Source organism: Mustela erminea, chromosome 2 (genome assembly GCF_009829155.1).
Source record: "Mustela erminea isolate mMusErm1 chromosome 2, mMusErm1.Pri, whole genome shotgun sequence".
Classification (NCBI taxonomy): Eukaryota; Metazoa; Chordata; class Mammalia; order Carnivora; family Mustelidae; genus Mustela; species Mustela erminea.
In genome coordinates, this window is record NC_045615.1 from 21,198,459 (window position 1) to 21,218,016 (window position 19,558).

Genomic DNA, 19,558 nt, shown 5'->3' on the forward strand with positions numbered 1-19,558 from the left:
AAATTTTGACTTAATATGTTATCTGAGGAGCTCACAAAATCTCAAAATAAATTGCATAATTCTGGCTTTTTTGGTTTGTTTTCTGTAAGTCTGCGTCTGTTTCTAAGCTAAAAGGATATACAGAAACTTGTGTGCATTGTTCATCTTAAATTGACATCTTATAAAGCTGCGCTGAGTACAGAATTTTCTTTCACTTCAAAGGGCAGACCACAGGGTACACAGAAAGAAGGAATTGGGTCCTTCCAGCCAAACACTGCCCTCTGGCACTCATACTCAACTCCCCTGGGATAGAAGAGGGCAAACTCTGGCCCCTTGTAGCCCTAGGTAACATTTCCCATAACCCCTGACTCATAAATATTGACATTTGTCTTCTGTCTCAAGAGCAGAACAAGAGCAGAAAAGAAAAAAAGAGCTTACCCCAGAAAAAAAGTTGTTTTCAAGTTGAAATGGTCATATATTTTCTGAAGCCTTATTTATAGCGAAGATACTGATATAATTTTAAATAAAATACACCTCATCTTAAAACTCAAAATATAGTCTTATCCATCAACAACTTGAGAATATAGAAAACAAAATTTTTGACAGAGTTTTAAAATGTATTTTTCCATCCAGAAAATGGTTTTAACTAACGGACTGGGTTGATGCAATTTTTTCTAGAAGTAATAACATAACAATGTTCTCAGAGAAAACCTTTTTTGCTGGATATCAATTTTTAAATCACTGTGAATTTAAAATTCTTTATTCTCAGCAAAGTCTTTTTTTTTTTTCCTCTTAAATACTTGTCTCCCCCACAACCACCACCCAGGCTTCAAAAAACAGAAATAATATTGCTAGCTAAGACCTAAGAGAATTCTTCACAGACCCAGCCTGTGTTTTTCCACTGTGGAACTAGAGCACAACCTGGTGGTGATTACTGTCTTTACAATGGTTTATGCCTGTGAATGACCAAAATTACAAGCCAAAATAAAAGAATGCCTAGAAAATAGCATTTTAGAAAATAAAGTATCAGGGAAAAGAACTGTAGAGTGGCACTCTTAAATCATAATTATGATAGATCTCCTGATAGTTTCTAAAATAATATACATGAAGAATGGTTTAGTAAGGTTACTGATGAGTCTTTGACACACACTGATACAATTTTAACATTCATATATTTTCATAGTCCCCCTTTTTATGACTTTTCCAGTTGTGTCAATAATGTTTCAAAAGCAAAAGCATTTAAGGGCAAAGATATCTTTGATATGTGACAAAGTAAACTAAACATTTTATCAGCCGTGGCAGAATTCTTTTCTGCTTTGTGCCACAGGTATTAAGCACCATCAAAAGACCAAAAAGAAAAGATGTACTTCTCATGGAAGTTTCCTTAACTGTCAAATTTTAGCCAACAAGAATATAGTCAATTAGGTTCATTTCTATTCTTTTTTTTTTTTTTAAGATTTTATTTATGTATTTGAGAGAGAGCACACACAAGCAGGCAGAGGAACAAAGGCAGAGAGAGGGAGAAGCAGGCTCCCTGCTGAGCAAAGAGCCTGATGCAGGACTCTATCCCAGGACCTAAGCAGAAGGCAGACATTTAACCAACTGAGCCCACCCAGGTGCCCCAGACTCATTTCCATTCTTAAAAGGTTCTTAGAATTGTTTCCCCTAGAAGCAAAGACAATTTTATATGCTTTTCTTTCACAGCTAACAATACCATAGATGCAAGACCTTATGGACAAAATGGTGATTCACAGTATCTATTATCATTATGTGTTTTTAGGACTTTACATTCATTCCCTTATTTAATCCTTTTAATAGCCCTATGAACTTAAAGATCAGTATCTCCCTCTTACAGAGTATGACGCTAAGGCTTATAGGTATAACTTATTCAAGGTCACTCACCCGATGAGTGACAGAACCAAACCCTTCTCCAAGGCCACGCTCAGGCTCTGGCACATCATAGGTCCTCAAATATTGGTTGACTCAGTGAACAAAAACACCTGTTAGAGGATAGTAAAAGTAAGCCTGTATTAGATCCAGTCCTTTGACTCTCCATCTGGTCATTTATTCAACAAGGTTTAGACATACTTTGACTTTTCTCTTGCATCTGCATGCAGTTGTACTCTTCTGAGCCTGCAAAGTGCCTTCTATTTTCCAGAAAAGAATAAAACAGCAGCAGTACCAGGCCAGAGACACCTGAGCCTCACACATGAGCTGTTTTATCCATGAGGTACTAACAGGATCTCTATAGTTTTTATGCCACAGATTCCTTTGGAAATCTAGTGAAGCTTCCAGAACCCTTCCCAAAATAATCTTATTAAATATATTACAAAGCAAACTAACTATTTAAAATATTTTCAAATACTTTTTTAAAGATTTATTTATTTATTTGACAGAGAGAGAGAGAGAGATCACAAGTAGGCAGAGCAGTGGGCAGAGAGGGGAAGCAGGCTCCCCACTGAGCAGAGAGCCCAATGTGGGGCTCGATCCCAGGACCCTGAGATCATGACCTGAGATGAAGGCAGAGGTTTAACCCACTGAGCCACCCAGGCACCCCCATCAAATACTTTTTAAAAAGTAATTGGCAATATATGTGCTAATTTATTAATCCATGAAATAATGAGACTAGCATTAGCAGCAGATTTGATAACCACTTGACATAAATGGTATTTTGAGATATCTATAACTACTATAATAACTTACTCTCTGTGACTTCTATTGGCAAGAGAGATAATATTATATTAATATATGTGACATTGATTCGTAATTAAAGAAAAAGCCAAATTTCAGTTTGAAGTTAATGAAAATTTTTTTTCCATTCAAGTTCATGCTCCCCTCACTCCTAAAATTAAGAAATCAGGCTAATATCCATCTATGAAAAACCCAAAGCAAATATTATTCTCAATGGGGAAAAACCGAGAGCTTTTCCCCTCAGGTCAGGAACTCGGCATGTCCACTATTACCGCTGCTATTCAACATAATACATAATACTAGAAGTCCTAGCCTCAGCAATCAGACAATAAAAAGAAATAAAAGGCATCCAAATTGGTAAAGAAGAAGTCAAACTCTCACTCTTTGCAGATGATATGATACTTTATGTGGGAAACTCAAAAGACTCCACCTGAATTCCTCATACAGGAATTCAGTGAAGTGTCAGGATACAAAATCAATGCACAGAAATCAGTTGCATTTCTATATACAAAGAGACAGAAGAGAGAGAAATTAAGGAGTTGATCCCACTTACAATTGCACCCAAAGCCATAAGATATTTAGGAATAAATCTACCCAACGAGGCAAAGAATCTGTACTCAGAAAACTCTAAAGTACTCATGAAAGAAATTGAGGAAGAAACAAAGAAATGGAAAAACATTCCATGCTCATGGGTTGGAAGGACAAGCACTGTGAAAATGTCTATGCTACCTACAACAATCCACACATTTAATGCAATCCTTATCAAAGTACCATCAACTTTTTTCAAAGAAATAGAACAAATTGGGGCACCTGGCTCAGTCATTAAGCAACTGCCTTTGGCTCAGGACATGATTCCAGGGTCCTGGGATAGAGCCCTGCATTGGGCTCCCTGCTCAGCAGACAGCCTGCTTCTCCCTCTCCCACTCCCTCTGCTTGTGTTCCCTCTCTCTGTGTGTCTCTCTGTGTCAAATAAATAAATAAAATCTTAAAAAAAAAAAAAAGAAATGGAACAAATAATCCTAAAATTTATATGGAGACAGAAAAGACCCCAAATAGCCAGAGGAATGTTGAAAAAGAAAGCCAACGTTGGTGGCATCACAATTCCAGACTTCAAGCTCTATTACAAAGCTGTCATCATCAAGACAGTATGGCACTGGCACAAAAACAGACACATAGATCAATGGAACAAAACAGAGAGCCCAGAAATGGACCCTCAACTCTATGGTCAACTGATGTTTGAGGAAAGAATGTCCAATAGAAAAAAGACAGTCTATTCAACAAATGGTTTTGGGAAAACTGGACAGCCACATGCAGAAGAATGAAACTGGACCATTTTCTTACATCACACACAAAAATAGACTCAAAATGGATGAAAGACCTCAATGTGAGACAGGAACCCATCAAAGTCCTTGAGGAGAACACAGGCAACAACCTCTTCAATCTCAGCCAAAGCAACTTCTTCCTAGAAACATCACCAAAGGCAAGGGAAGCAAAGTTTTTGCACAGCAAAGTAAAAGTCAACAAAACCAAAAGAAACTGACAGAATGGGAGAAGATATTTGCAAATGACATATCAGATTAAGGGCTAGTATCCAAAACCTATAAAGAACGTCTCAAACTCAACACCCAAAGGACAAATAATACAATAAAGAAGTGGGCAGAAGACATGAACAGATACTTCTGCAAAGAAGACATTCAGGTGGCCAACAGACACATGAAAGCGTTCCACATCTCTCCGCATCAGGGAAATACAAATCAAAACCTCAGTAAGATACCACCTCACACCAGTCAGAATGCTAAAATTAACAAGTCAGGAAATGACAGGTGTTAGGGAGGATGTGGAGAAGGGAACCTCCTACACTGTTGGTGAGCATGCAAGCTCATGTAGCCACTCTGGAAAATAGTATGGACGTTCCGCAAAAAGTTGAAAATAGAGCTACCCTATGACCCAGTATTCTCACTGCTGGGTATTTACCCTAAAGATACAAATGTAGTGATCTGAAGGGGCACGTGCACCCGAATATTTATAGCAGCAATGTCCACAAAACAAACTATGGAAAGAGCCTAGATGTCTATTAACAGATGAATGGATAAAGAAGATTATACACACACACACACACACACACAATGGAATACTATGCAGCCATCAAATAAAATGAAATCTTGCCACTTGCAATGATATGGATGGGGATATTAAGCTAAGTGAAATAAATCAATCAGAGAAAGACAATCATATGATATCCCTGATATGAGAAATTTGAGAAGCAGGGTGGGGGGTTGTGGGTGGAAAGGAGGGAAAACTGAAACAAGGTGGGACCGGAGAAGGGAAACAAACCATGAGACTCTTAGTCTCACAAAACAGACTGCAGGGGGTGGGGGCTCGGAGGGATGGGACGGCTGGGGGATGAACATTGGGGAGGGTTTGTGCTATGGTGAGTGCTGTGAATTTTGTAAGACTGGTGATTCACAGACCCATACCTCGGAAACAAATAATATATTATATGTTAATTTAAAATGTTCAGAAAAAAAAAATCAGGTCAATCCTAAAAGAGTTCCCTGTAGACAAACCTTTTCAAAAACTAAATTATAAAAAATTCTTAAATTCAAAAAGTGCTTTCAGCAAATATACTTATTTACATTTATATATATTCCCATTGATTACTAGGTGAGATATTCACTTTAATATGAATAGTCTGATATGAGGCAAGTCTCCAAAAATAAGCATGGCTAGGTTTGGGGAAGGTATTCAAACAGTACCTGAGTTTTATGACATTAATCAGCAAAAAAAAAAAAAAAAAATGTTTATTGATTGCCTATAATAATAACTTCATTTGATTTAGCAAATATTTGTTAGCAGCTACTGTGTACCAGACACTCTCCTGGAAGTATTAAGAACTAGGTAAAAAAAATGAATAACTTTGTATTATTTGTGGAGCACTTTATAATCTTCAAAGCAGTTCTATATACCTCCTTCATTCAAGCCTAATTGTAACAATGAGAGGTAAGCAAAGTCTGGAGGCTTACTCATTAATTCTGTATTTCCACAATAAATGCCACTTCAAACACATGGTAGATGTTCAATAAATGCAGATATTGTACTCTGTTCTTACCCCTTAAACAAGCCCCTGAATTAGGGTTACCAGATAAAATGTAAAACACTCAACTAAATTTGAATTTCAAATAAACAACAATTATTTAGTGTAAGTATGTCCCAAGCATCATTGTAATATACACTGTATTCATTTAGTGGGGCTGTCATAACAAAGTACTACACACTGGGGTACTGAAACAACAGAAATTTATTTTCTCATAATTCTGAAGGCTAGAAGTCCAAGATCAGAGTGTCAGTAACATTGGTCTCTTCTGAATCCTCTCTTCTTGGCTTGTAGATGTCCATTTTCTCACTATGTCCTCACACAGTCTTCCCTCTATACCTGTGTCCTAATCTCTTCTTACAGGACACCAATTGTATTAGATTAGGGCTCACCCTAAGACCTCATTCTCTCTTGTCTGTTTAAAGGCTCTATCTCCAATCACTGTCACACCCTGAGGTACTGGGGGTGATAGCTTCAATGTACAAGTTTGATGGGGGACATTAAGTCAGCCCATAACACACACTAAAACATAGTTGTTTACCTAACATTCAAGTTTAACTGGGCATCCTTTATTTTTATTTGCTTAATCTGGCAGCCTTACCCTAGAGTTCTCTGGATTTCTCTGCCTCAGAGGTCTCTCCACTGCAGAATCTCAACTATGGGCAGAAACAGGCCAGAAATGTAGGGAAATTCAGTGGGGTGCTAGCCACCCGCAATCAACACTAGATGTCGTTTAAGGAATAAAGGCACCAGCTTCTCTCCATCTCTCTTTGGGAGATAATTATGAGTGTGTGCTACAAAGTCTCCCAAAGGTTCCCAGTGGGCTGGAGCCCCAGCTGCCCATTAACACCCCTTACCCTCACATTGGCTTCCTTCCCTTCCCTACCTCTCCTTGCCACACCCCTTCTGCGCTTCCTGGAGTCATCTCCCAGATAAACCTTCATATATACATCTTTGTCTCAGCATCTGCTTCTGAGGGAACTCAACCTAAAACAAAATGCTTATTGAACTACATCTTCGTTCTCAGATGAGAGCTTTGGGGAGCATAGCACATGTTGAAGAGCATGGGGGATGAGCGCGCTGGGCCTTCTTTCTTCTATTCTGCACTGCCTCAAATACCAATCATTACATTCCTATCCCATACCACGTCCTGGGAGAGTCCCTTTACAGTATCTTGGTTAATCCTTTCAACTACTCTGTGTGGTAGTTATCTATTGTCAAATTGCAAATGGAGAAATGGATGCTCAGAGAGATTTTCTTTAGTCACATAGCTATGGCAAATGTCTTTTCCTTTGCTTAAAAGAAATATATATACAGATATATATATATAGAGAGAGAGAGAGAGAAAGAGAGAGAGATAGATAGATAAGGGTGAAAATAGGGAGATCTTTATACCGGAAGTTGGACCTGGGCTGAGTCTTAGCAAACATGTTAGGTTCAGCTGTGAGAGGATGGGCAGGGAGAGCGTTCTGGGGGGGGTGCGGGTGAGCACAATACAGTTGCAGAGCTGGGCAGGTGAATACAAAAAGATGAGCAAAATAACTCCATCAGGATATTATCATTTCTCTAAAATTTACACTCTTAAGATTTTCTGAATGATCTGGAATTGTGACTGTGTCCCCAGTTAAAGTAACTCAAACCTATGGGTGAGGCATTTATTTCTTCTCTATCCTCCCTATCCCACACATGACCTTGCCTCGTGCTTAAGACCAGAATCAGTCAATTGCTAAACATAGAGGACATTAGTGGCTTCTGCTTGCCCAATATCGCCTGGCCCCCCAGTTCACCTGGTAACGGCATTCATCTTTCCCATAGAGGTCTCATTTCATGCAGTCCAGGAGGGCCTGAGCTGCCCCCATTCCACTCCACCCCTCCCACCAACTTCCCCATCCCTAGGCCAGCTACAAAAAAAAAACATATAGCCCAGACCTGGCCAATTAAGCCACCTTGTACCCCCTTCAGAGCACGGATTCAGGAATAAGCATGTGGCCAGAGACAAGCCAATCATTAATTGTAATTGTTATTAAGAAATAACAAGAAGTACTTCTTTCAGCTGCAATTAATGACCATAGTAGAAGTTAGGGGTTACAAATTAAGGGTTAAAAATCAAAGGATGAGAGGAGGGCTGGAAAAGAGCTAGTAAAGATAAGAGAATAAGCATCTCAGCAAAATCATTTGAATCCCTGGATCTAGCCATATCTGAAGTTAGCTGAACTGAGCTCTCTGACTACATCAACAAATTCATTTTGTTTTGAGAAAAAGAAATTAGAGTTCAATTACTTGCTATCAAAAAAGTTTTTAGGGACGCCTGGGTGGCTCAGTTGGTTGGACGACTGCCTTCGGCTCAGGTCATGATCCCGGAGTCCCGGGATCGAGTCCCGCATAGGGCTCCCAGCTCCACGGGGAGTCTGCTTCTCTCTCTGACCTTCTCCTCGCTCATGTTCTCTCTCACTGTCTCTCTCAAATAAATAAATAAATAAAATCTTTTTTAAAAAAGTTTTTATATAGTTAATTTTACTAGAGATCATTTTATTGACATTCCTTCATTGGCCACCCAGGTGTGTTATGCCTCCTCTCAACTCTCTGCCTCCCACACCTAATATTAGCATGTACTTTGAAGAACTTCTAAAAGTTCTAGCAGCACACCACTAACAAAGGAGGATCTCTAGAAAAGCTTCCAAAAAGAGGAGAGCAGCAAAAAGCCCAGTGTAGAAAACAACTGCATTGCTAGCTGACACCTTGATTTCAGCCAGTGAATAACTGAGCAGAAAATCCAGCCATCTGACCTATCAAAAGTGTGAGATAATCAGTTTAATTAGCGTAAGCCCCTTTCTGGTAATTCATTACCCCACAATAGAAATGGACACAGGCCACATACAACAACTTGTCTTTCATCTTGGATGGGATATCTTAACAGGCTATAGGGGACTAGGACCTTGGAAAACGGAAATGGAGATATATTTCCAATGAAGCTGGGTAGGTGAAACACATGCATTCTGTGGACCCTTCCCAGCCAAGAGAAGCAACTCTTCCAACTGCGTTTAAAGAGGTTAGTCTCGCTCTGCTTGAAAAACTTTCCTGGTCAAAATTAGCAAGACAGGAAACAAAGTGTGTTGGAGAAGATGTGGAGAAGGGGAAACCCTCTTACACTGTTGGTGGGAATGCAAGTTGGTGTAGCCAATTTGGAGAACAGTGTGGAGATTCCTTAAGAAATTAAAAATAGAGCTTCCCTATGACCCTGCAATTGCATTACTGGGTATTTACCCCAAAGATACAGATGTAGTGAAAAGAAGGGCCAGCTGTACCTCAAAGTTCATAGCAGCAATGGCCACAGTCGCTAAACTGTGGAAAGAACCAAGATGCTCTTCAATGGACGAATGGATAAGGAAGATGTGGCCATATACACTATGGAGTATTATGCCTCCATCAGAAAGGATGAATACCCAACTTTTGTATCAACATGGTTGGGACTGGAGGAGATTATGCTGAGTGAAATAAGTCAAGCAGAGAAAGTCAATTATCATATGGTTTCACTTATTTGTGGAGCATAAGAAATAGTATGGAGGACATGGGGAGTTAGAGAGGAGAAGGGAGTTGAGGGAAATTGGAGGTGGAGATGAACCATGAGAGACTATGGACTCTGAAAAACAATGTGAGGTTTTGAAGGGGCAGGGGATGGGAGGTTGGGGGACCCTGGTGGTGGGTTTTATGGAGGGCACTATTGCATGGAGCATTGGGTGAGGTGCATAAACAATGAATTCTGTTACAATGAAAAGAAATTAATTTTTTTTAAATGGGGGGAAAAAACTTTCCTGGTATACTGTAGAGGAAGTATCTATAAAGACTTAAGGAGATTGGAACTCTGAGTTCCTGCCTCAGGCACAAAGACAACAGCCCTACAAAAACTATTTAACCAGCTCCCACAATTGGTTAAGTTCAAATCTTTGTATCAAATGTGTGGGGTGTGTGTGTGTGTGTGTGTGTGTGTGTGTGTGTGTGTATACGCGCTTATCCTAGTGTTTCTGCTTTTCTGGTTCAATCCATAGTGATGAAGGAGAAGCCATTGTCCCTAATTCCATGTTGAAGTTGTAACGTTTTTGCCCTGGTGTTAGGAGTTGGAAAGTAAGGGCCAGAATCCCCAACAAGAAGATACGGCATCAGGACAGCTAAGATAAAATGGCACTAACATCCTGTTTTGCAGCTTAGACAGGATCACACTAGCATTCTGTTTTGCAGCCTTTGAAGAAATGACTTCTGCAAAATATTGTAAAATAAGACAATTAACCACAAGGCATTTGTCTCTATCACAGCCAAGGAGCAGTTAAGACCTAAGCCTCCTTGGGGCGCCTGGGTGGCTCAGTGGGTTAAGGCCTCTGCCTTCGGCTCAGGTCATGATCCCAGGGTCCTGGGATGGAGCCCCCCATTGGGCTCTTTGCTCATGAGGGAGCCTGCCCCCCCACCTGCCTCTCAGCCTACTTATGATCTCTGTCAAATAAATAAATAAAATCTTAAAAAAAAAAAAAAAAAAGACTTAAGCCTCAAGATGTCAGCAAAAAAGACCATCCACACATTGACATTAACCCAATAGGTAGACTGATATGTGACCAAAATCCTGATTGGCAGGACTCAGAGTACCCTGAATGCTTAAGATAGCTCTGCAAAAGAGCTCATAAAACCCCCTAAACTTAGAAACTCTGGGGACAATCCTTTGGGACCACCTCCTTTTCTGGGAGCATGTACTATTGCACAATAAACTTTACTTTGCTGCCCCCACTATTTGTCTGGTCTACCCCTTTTTATTCTTTGAAGCAGAGTGACCAAGAACTGTGGCCACTAAAGACAGAAAACTCCTCAACACTGGTGTCTTCCTAATGTACCTTCCTCAAAGTGTTATTACCTACAGCTCTGGAAGAGGCAAAAGTCACACTGATTTTCCTGTTTGACTCAAGAGGTTCAAGACATATTGGGCAATTTTAACAAAATCACCATGAGTTATTATCAACCCATTGTTTATGTATAAAAAAGAATAACGTGAGAAAATTTATGAATGCTTTGCTCCAAAATCTGTATTTTTTTCAAAAGCATTATCTTGATAATTCCCTTTACTCTGTGAGGGTTTTTTTGTTTAAAGAATGTGAAAAAAAAATCTAAAAAATATATATCCTTTTGGTTTCTCTGCAAGTGAAAGAAAAACAAACTGGTTGTAGCAATCAGACTTCAACCAGAGAAGCAGAGTCACTAGAGTATTATGGGAATAAGAGATTTATTACAGAAAATAGACCACACACAAATGTGGGAATATCTGAGGAAGTGAAGGTCAAAGGATTTGAGAGAGAGTCTCTAACTAGTTCTCAAAAAGCATTGGCATGAGTGGGTTAGTTGGAGGTTGCAGGGAAATCTGAGAGGCAACTATATGCAGCTCCTTCGGTGGGACTGTGAAGGGAGCAAATATTCCTTCTGTGGAACTATGACCTTTGTGGGCCTGCAGCCAAGTTTTTGCATAAGGGGATAGGAAAGAATTATGCCTGCTTTGGATGAGCAGGGCCAGCAGTTGAAAACTGGACAGTGTGGAGGAGAGCTGGAATAAGATGGATCCGGGGCACCTCTGTGTCTGTCTGCCTTACCAGGATGCTCTTCTGAAAATAATGGTCTTTGGTTCTCTTCAACCTTCCAAATCTTATGGAAGTTGCTCTTTAGCCAACTCTGAGAATTGTGCACAGAAGAGGATTCTGGGAAATGTAATTCCCAGTTTAATGAGAAGTCATACCATCATCCTGCACACTAGCTTGGTAATAGAGGGATTTATTGATCCTAGGACTCCTCCAAGAACTGAGGACAGGAATGAGATTAGGTCTCGGGAATACTAGAAAACAGGAACTCCAACACCATCACCTCTCTCAGTGCCTTGCCTCTCTTGCTGGCCTCGACTTAACCTGCTTCTTTACCTTCCTCTCCACAGACGGACTTGTTCCCCTTCAGGAAACCTATGCAAACTGCTGAAAACTCCTGAGTTTTTATTTTTTAATATTTATTTGTTTATTTGAGAGAAAGCACAAGCAGGGCTGGAAGAGGCAGAGGGAGAGGTAGAGGGACAAACAGACTCCCCACTGAGCAGGGAGCCCAACATGGGGCTCAATCCCAGGACCCTGAGATGATGATCTGAGCCAAAAGCAGACACTTAACTGACTGAGCAACCCAGGCACCCCTCTTGAGTTTTATTTCCTACAGCTTCCTCAAATGTGTTCACTGGAGAGATTCTCCAAGTTCTGTCTCTTGGTGCCTAGCCCAAGACATGCTGAGAAAGGACTCACTGGCCAGCAGACTGGGTCATGTTATAATATTGCTGCTCCTGCTGTACCATGTGCATTGGGAAGGAAGGAGCAGTAGTCAGAGGAAAGTAAAGTATTTTTGAACAAAGCAGCTCATATATGTCCACTGCATGGGGAACTACTCTTAATATAACAGGCTCTATGCTAAAAGTTTTGCATGTATTTTCTCAGATAATGCTTATATCAACCCTTTGGGGTTGTTTTCTTTTTTGTTTCCATTTTACACTTAAGGAAATTGAGGCTCAGAGAGAAGATATCTTACTGAATGTCCCAGCATGCACAAATAGTAAGATTGGTCTGGTTCTAAAGATTACTCTTTGTACTACACCTGTGGATTCCAGTGTTTCAAGGAGCCCCAATAGCTTTATCTGAATGTCAGTATGTGATGGGCTTTCCCCCAAGATTGCATTTCAACAAAACTTAACATTTTTTAAAGTTCTTAAAAACCACTATGCCATATTGTATTACCTCCTTTCCCATTTCACAAGTAGCAAAGACACAAAATGATCACCTACAATACACATCTAGAGAAAAGCTCTGACTCCTGGTACAGAGCTCTTTTTTCTATTCCATACAGCCCCTGTACTCTTGATCATCCACTATAGTAAATATGATAAAAAATGACTTTTAATTTCTTACATGTAGCAAGAGAAAAGCTGTGTTCCCTCTCAAGTTCATTTGGTTTAGCATAATTAAAATAAAACCCACACTTGATATCATCACATAAATTGCTACCAATACTACTTAAGACTCAAGAACTTTCTACCACAAAGAAAGGTAAAAGCAAAATGCAACAACAGCTTGGAAGTTCATTGTTTCTTTTCCTGCAAGAATTTCATTATCAATAGCAACCAATATATATTGATCATGCTATAATAAAAAGTAAGAAAAAAAGTAAGATATAAGATATAAGATATAAGAAAAAAGTAAGCATATAAAACACAATCTTAGCCTTTTCTTTTTAAAGTTTTTATTTAAATTCTATTCAGTTAACATACAGTATGGTATTAGTCTCAGGTGTACAATATAGTGATTAAACACTTCTATACATCACCCGATGTTCATCACAACAAATATACTTCTGAATCCCCATCACCTATTTCACCCATTCTTCCACCCACCTCCCCTCTGGTAACCATCAGTTTGTTCTCAACAGTTAACTCTACTTCTTGATTTGCCTCCCTCATTTTTTTTCCTATGATCATTTATTTATTAAATTCCACAGATGAGTGAAATCATATGGTATTTGTCTTTCTTTGATTGACTTATTTCACTTAGCATAATACTTTTTATCTCCCTCCATGTTATTGCAAATGGCAAGACTTCATTCTTTTTTATGGCTCAGTAATATTCTATTGTGTATATATACACCACACCTTATCCATTCATCAGTCAATGGACACTTGGGCTGATTCCATAACTTGGCTACTGTAGATAATGCTACTATAAACATCAGGGTGGGGACGCCTGGGTGGCTCAGCTGGTTAAGCAGCCGCCTTCGGCTCAGGTCATGATCCCAGCGTCCTGGGATCGAGTCCCACATCGGGCTCCTTGCTCGGCGGGGAGCCTGCTTCTCCCTCTGCCTCTGCCTGCCATTCTGTCTGCCTGTGCTCGCTCTCTCCCCTCTCTCTCTGATAAATAAATAAAATCTTTAAAAAAAAAAAAAAACATCAGGGTGTATACATCCCTTCGAATTCATATTTTTGTATTCTTTGGGTAAATATCTAGTAGTATGATTTCAGGTTGTAGGGTAGCTCTATTTTTAAGTTTCTGAGGAAGCTCCATACCATTTTCCAGAGTGGCTGCATTAGCTTGCATTCCTGCCAGTAGTGCAAGAGGGTTACTCTTTCTCTACAACCTTGCCAACTCCCGTTGTTTCTTGTGTTGTTGATTTTAGCCATTCTGACAGGTATGATCTGATATCTCATTGTCGTTTTGATTTGTATTTCCCTGGTGGTGAATGATTTTGAACATCTTTTCATGTGTTTCTTGGTCATCTGTTTTTTTTCTTTGGAAAAATATGTATTCATGTCTTCTGCCCATTTTTAATTGGATTATTCATTTTTGGGGTATCATGTTTTATAAGTTCATTATATATTTTGGATACTAACCCTTTATCAGATATGTCATTTGCAAATATCTACTTCAGCCTTTGTTGATTGTTTCCTTTGCTATGCAGAAGCTTTTCATTTTGAAGTCCCAACAGTTTATTTTTGCTTTTGTTTCCCTTGCCTCAGGAGACATATCTAGAAAGAAGTCACCATAGCTGATGTCAAAGAGGTTACTGCCTGTGTTCTCCTCCAGGACTTTTATGGTTTCAATTCCTATTAAAATACCAATAGCATTTTTCACAGAGCTAGAGCAGGCAATCCTAAAATTTGTATGGAACCACTACAGACCCAAAATAGCCAATGCAACCTTGAAAAAGAAAAGCAGAACTGGAAGCATCACAATTCCAGGCTTCAAGTTACACTGCAAACCTGTAGTGATCAAAACAGTATGGTACTGACACAAAACAGACACATAGCTCAATAGAAAGAAGAGAAAGCACCCCCCCCCAACAAAAAACCCACAACTATATGGTCAATTAATCTTCAACAAAGCAGGAAAGCATATTAAATGGGAAAAAGACAGTTTCTTCAATAAATGGTGTTGGGAAAATTGGACAATAACATGGAAGAGAATGAAACTGAACCACTTTCTTATACCATACACAAAAACAAATTCAAAATGGATTAAAAACCTAAAAGCCTCAGCCTTTTAAATTTGGTTGAGTGGACAGACTATAAACATGGAATATAATCAACCATTTATGCTAGCCTATTTTAGCCACTAATGAATGACACAGAATAGGGAATAATGCTGAGGCCTGGACCAGTCAGAAAAGGTATCAGGGAAAGGGGCACATGTGGCTCAGTCAGTTTAGCAGCCTACTCATGATCTCATCTCAGGTCTTGATCTTAGAGTTGTGAGTTCAAGCCCCACCTTGAGCTCTGCGCTGGGAATGGAGCGAAGGAAGGAAGGAAGGGAGGGAAGGGGGGAAGGAAGGAAATAAGAAAAGGAGGAAAAGTATCATGGGGTACATTGAAAGCCTGGACTTTAACACTTATTCCTATAATTTATTTGTTCATTCATTCATTCATTCATTCAATACTTTTGAGTTGAGCATTATACTTAATGCATGTAAGAGTAAAGGAGCAATGGCATATAGGCTGGATAAGAGGTATGGGACACTCATAGGAGATATTATTCCACTCTCTCAGAATAGTACAAATGAATCTCAAGCAGGCTCCACGCTCAGCACAGAGATCAATCTCACAACCCTGAGATCATGACCTGAGCCAAAACCAAGAGTCAGACATTTAATCAACTGCATCACCCAGGCCCCCCTAGATCCCTTTTTAATGAAGTAAAAGACAGCCTGGTCACTTTCTACAAAGACACAAAAAACATCTAAATAATAAGTCTCTGTAAGAATAAATGTCTAAATAGCACCCTGTTGAGGACAACCAGGATTGTATCACACAGAGTTGTCTCAAAGAAACAGCACAAGGAAAAGAGGATGTACCCAATACCCCCAAGTTCTTACCATCCAACTGCTTATGAGGAACATAGTCAGCCATACCATGTTTGTGCTCCAGAGAAGAGGCATAGATCCTCTGCCACTCTGCAAATTTATGGGAGCAATGAAAAGGGGCAGGAATTACTCAACTGACTTGGGCAATTCAGCCTAGCTGGTATAAGAAACACTCTTTGCTGGCATGTTAATGTACATATCAGCAATAGTTTTAGGAAGAGGCCTTGAAATTTATATCACCCCCTACTCAGTCAACTTAGTGGTAGGTGCCTGAGGGAGGCACCTATTTCCAATAGAGAAATAGTCTGTCTTCTCAGAACTGTAGGAAATCAGAGTGAGGTGGGATGCGGAGATACATCCACAGACAGGACTTGACTAGGTGGGAAGAAAGGGGGGTTGGGAATTCTATATAAGGGGCCCACACAGGTGAAGGTACAGAGGAAGAAATCAGGATGCCACATTCCCCACAGTAACTCAAGTGCTTAGTTCAGTGCCAAATAATAATGGGTAATATCTGTTCACTGACTGAAAGATATTTAGGAAATCTGCATGCCCAGAATCTCAAACTTGGTCCATAAAATAACTGGCAATGTCTTGGGGCATATTCAAAGCCACAAGAAATAAATAACAAAAATTTTACCAGATTTACTGATATAGTAATTTAAATATATGCACATATATTTGTTTTAATTTCCACATTATATGTGTGTATATATAACTAGTTTCTTCAAACAAAACATGAAATGAGATTTTAAAAAAATGAAATCTAGCCTTTGCAATAAGCTAGAGAGTATTATTCTAAGCAAAAAAGGTCAATCAGAGAAAGACAAATACCATATGATGTCACTCATATGTGGAATTTAAGAAACAAAATAAACAACCAATGGGAGGAAAAAAAAGAGAAAGGCAAACCAAAGAACGGACTGTTAAGTATAGAGAACAAACTGATGGTTACTGGATGGGAGGTGGAAGGGGAATGGGCGAACTAGGTGATGGGAATTAAGGAGGGCACTTGTAATGAGCACTGGGGGATGTGTGGAGGTGTGGAATCACTGTATTATACACCTGACACTAATATTGTACTGTCTGTTAACTAACTGGAATTTTTAAAAAAACTTCTAAAAAACATAAAATGACAGAAATTTCTTCCTTGCAGTACCTTCAGGTGCTATCTCAGACCCCTGGGAAGGACATGTTCTCTCTTTCCCACTATTAGGAATACTGTGATGGAAAAGCTTTAAAAGCATGAGTAATGTGTTCCTATTAAGCAAAAATAAAAGAAAAAAGTGATGGAAATAGCAGCAAAGAGATGAGTTGTAAGGTTCCTAACCTTTTCTTGAAGAGTTGTTAAGACTAAGGAAACTTTTTCTTTAAATCAGCAGTAACCTGGATTTTGTGGCCTCCACAATAAATATTATTATAATATGTATGCATATATCATATATAATATGTATTATATATAAATTTACATATAATACAACTAATTTAACATAAATATATAAAATACCTAAGATTATATATTCATTTGGTATTATATATAGTATGTATGATATTAAAAATAAATGTTAAAAATAGAAATATTAGTTCATATCAACAAGAAAGTGTCTATCTTTATAAACCACCTTTGGGGAAAAATAAAAAACTGGACCACCAAGATTCACTTTGGTATATTTTTGCATAAAATTTTACTAGTCGTCAGTGTCAAAATTTGCTCTCACGGCCTTGCTTCACCTCTTTCAGAAAATATACATTGTGCAACTGGGGACTCCCTGAGATTAACTAGCATGGTCAGTTCGGTGTGGCTCTCAACTTCAGATCTGGATATTGTCCCCCATTTGCTTTTTCCAAAGATGCAGGGCACTTATTTCAGTATACCTGTCCTACTGTATTAGCTTAAAAAATGCTGGTGACAGTGTGGCTGAAAAGTCAAATGGAAAAGAATTTGAAAGGCTCAGCATCTTCCCTTCTACTGATTTTTTTAGACTGATTCTTGAGAAGAATGTTCCTGTGCAGAATGCCCAGGCTGTGGCTCCTCTAATCTCGTCAATGCGAGCCCCATCATAATCAGTGGAGATGGCCACACAGTTCATTCACCCCATAGTGATGAGAATCAAACGTGAAAATGGCTGAAATAATTGGGTCAAATCTGCAGCGGGCCACATAAAAATGAGGGCATATTCATTCAAAAATCATAATGGATCATAGTGTCTGTGGGTAAAATAGGAGTGATGATGGGAAAGTATCCCCCAGTTTCAGAAGGACACTAGCAAGTAAAATGACGTAAATCATTCATATTTATATAGGTATGGAATAAAAATAAATAATACTCTTGATTATCTAAATTTAGGCAGATTTATGTCCCAAACATCTAATTTCCAGCTCATTCCCTCTCACAATAAAAAAGTCAGCCAGCAATGGAAGCATTGGGAAGTCAGAATACTTTAAGCTTAAGTATTTTTTTTTTAAAATACTGTTTCATTATGCTGGGTTGGATTTCTTCCATTTGTCATTCCAAATCCATCCTCTGCCCTTTTCTGCTGTGTTCCATGCCCTGGGAGGACAGTTTGTTTAGACTGTATCAACAGGCTTCCTTGTTCTAGACTTCCAGTTTGGCCCATAGAAGGCATGAAAGAAGATCAGAGAAAGGGAGGAGAGTGAGGTTGAGCATTGATTCAGCTCCCCTTGATGAGGTCATTCCTCCAGAGGTGGTCATGGCTCTTTCTAGATGGCCTATTCCAAACAGTCTATCTTCAGATTCCTGCAATTAATTCCTCTTCTTCACCCTGTTATTGCACCACCCCTACTGGCTTCCATAGTCCTCATCCCAAGCTTTGTAAACAATCTCTCTAGTAAACTCTCCTGAAAACACCAACCTATTTGACCATGTGTGACCTTGGCTGAATCATATGACCAGCTACAACCTCAAATGAATCATATGACCAGTAATCACGGTTTACAATTACTTGGCAATTGGTTCAAAGTAATTGTCTGATGATAACAAAAGGTGTGGCTCTTTCCCTTCACCTTTTGCATGCTTTCCTTGATAAACCTTGATAAATCTTGATAGATAAGATTCATGGAATGCACCTTCTGTATTATCTCAGACTTTCCTCAAGGGTATGTGGCCTTACCTTTATTAAAACAGCTCTAAGTCTAACAGCTGTCTTGGGGGTGGAAAACAACTAATTCTGTCAAGTTGATTCAAGTCAGGCCCCTATTCACCAAATGTATACTTTTTTGGTGATACAAGTCAAGTAGGTCTGCTTATCTAGTTTAATCTTTACTCTGGGACAATTCATTCATTACATTTCCTTGCTTTCTATCAGCTTTTGCTCTGAAACATCTTTTCAAGGGTTTATATGCCAAACAGCCTTGAGATATAGAGATAATATCTCATTCTAGGGCAAAAAGCACATTTGTTTCCTGACCAGGAAAATAAATTCTCCCTCCAGGGCAAAAGTTGGGTAGGTTTGCCTGCAGGCCATTCTAAAAGGTTGGGATTTTTCTAAATTTGAAATTCCTCAGCTGTGACGTAAATCCACTACATTCACAGCATACACTGGGAGTTTTTCACCTAACCAATGGAACATGGAAGGCAAGGGAACAATGCAGACATGAAGCTCACACTTCCTGCTGTGCTAGGAGTAGAAAAGTTCTTTGTCTCTGATCAAGATGTCTATCTTCTATTGGCATTTATGAAACTACGGCAGGCTAATCTGTTAGTTTGCGAACAGGGTAAAAATCTTACACCCTTCACAGTTCTTAACAGTCCAAGGACTCCCACTGTAACTGAACTTACTTGAATTTACTCCTTGGTGAGTCACAGAAGAAACTACAGCGGGTGGAGTTATTGCACAAAGTAAACTTTATTTGCAGCAAATAAGGAGA

At 39.2% G+C, this 19,558-nt stretch overlaps 1 long non-coding RNA gene across 7 annotated transcripts in view; it reads right to left on the reverse strand.

Annotated features, from left to right (window-relative positions):
- Positions 1-19,558, reverse strand: part of LOC116584322 — a 94,251-nt gene that overhangs the window by 56,067 nt on the left and 18,626 nt on the right. The window contains exon 3 of one of the 7 annotated variants that reach the window (XR_004283158.1): positions 15,683-15,760. The exons of the other annotated variants lie outside the window; for them this stretch is intronic. This is a non-coding gene — a long non-coding RNA (uncharacterized LOC116584322). The remainder of the gene's footprint in view (positions 1-15,682; positions 15,761-19,558) is intronic. 7 annotated transcript variants of the gene reach the window in all.